General features: G+C 41.3%; 1 pseudogene; it reads left to right on the top strand.

Annotated features, from left to right (window-relative positions):
• On the top strand, nucleotides 1–860 carry LOC105720258 (small ribosomal subunit protein eS4-like; annotated as a pseudogene).
• Nucleotides 861–1,155: the final 295 nt, after the last annotated feature.

Genomic DNA, 1,155 nt, shown 5'->3' with positions numbered 1-1,155 from the left:
CAGCCATGGCTCATGGTCCCAAGAAGCATCTGAAGTGGGTGGCAGCTCCAAAGCATTGGATGCTGGATAAATTGACCGGTGTGTTTGCTCCTCGTCCATCCACTGGTCCTCACAAGTTGAGTGTCTCCCCCTCATCATTTTCCTAAGGAACAGACTTAAGTATGGCCTGATAGGAGATGAAGTAAAGAAGATTTGCATGCAGCGGTTCATTAAGATCGATGGCAAGGTCCGAACTGATATAACCTACCCTGCTGGTTTCATGGACGTCATCAGCATTGACAAGACGGGAGAGAATTTCCGTCTGATCTATGACACCAAGGGTTGCTTTGCTGTACATTGTATTACACCTAAGGAGGCCAAGTACAAATTGTGCAAAGTACAAAAAATCTTTGTGGGCACAAAAGGAATCCCTCATCTGGTGACTCATGATGCTCGCACCATCCGCTACCTTGATTCCCTCATCAAGGTGAATGATTCCATTCAGATTGATTTGGAGACTGGCAAGATTACTGATTTCATCAAGTTTGACACTGGTAACCTGTGTATGGTGACTGGGGGTGCTAACCTGGGAAGAATTGGTGTGATTACCAACAGAGAGAGGCACCCTGGATCTTTCAATGTGGTTCACGTGAAAGATGCCAATGGCAACAGCTTTGCCACTTGACTTTCCAATATTTTTGTTATTGGCAAGGGCAACAAACCATGGATTTCTCTTACCCGAGGAAAGGGTATCCGCCTCACCATTGCTGAAGAGAGAGACAAAAGACTGGCAGCCAAACAGAGCAGTGGGTGAAATGGTCCCTGGGTGATATGTTAGATCTTTATGCGTAATTAAAAATCATGTGGCATGATTAATTAAAAAAAAATTTTTATTAAAGATAAAAATTTATACTTTTGAAATCTTAATTTCCCTTTTTGTAGTTTGTTGAACTTCCTTTTGGAATCAATTACGTTTAAAACTCACTTTGAAAAAAATCTCAAATGCACTAACAAGGGAAATAAATTTTGTTAATTTACAAATATGGGGCAGAGAGAAATGTGAGAGTGTATAACTTGGGGCCAGGCACAGAGTTATTCATTTAATAAATATTTACTGAATGCATACTATGTGCCAGGCATCATGCTCAGATGCTGCGGTAATGAAGAAGGAAGAAA

Source organism: Aotus nancymaae, unplaced genomic scaffold (genome assembly GCF_030222135.1).
Source record: "Aotus nancymaae isolate 86718 unplaced genomic scaffold, 86718_ANA_hifiasm-v0.15.2.pri h1tg000059l, whole genome shotgun sequence".
Lineage (NCBI taxonomy): Eukaryota > Metazoa > Chordata > Mammalia > Primates > Aotidae > Aotus > Aotus nancymaae.
The sequence above is the reverse complement of the archived record's forward strand: the minus strand, read 5'-3'. Positions and strand labels throughout refer to the sequence as shown.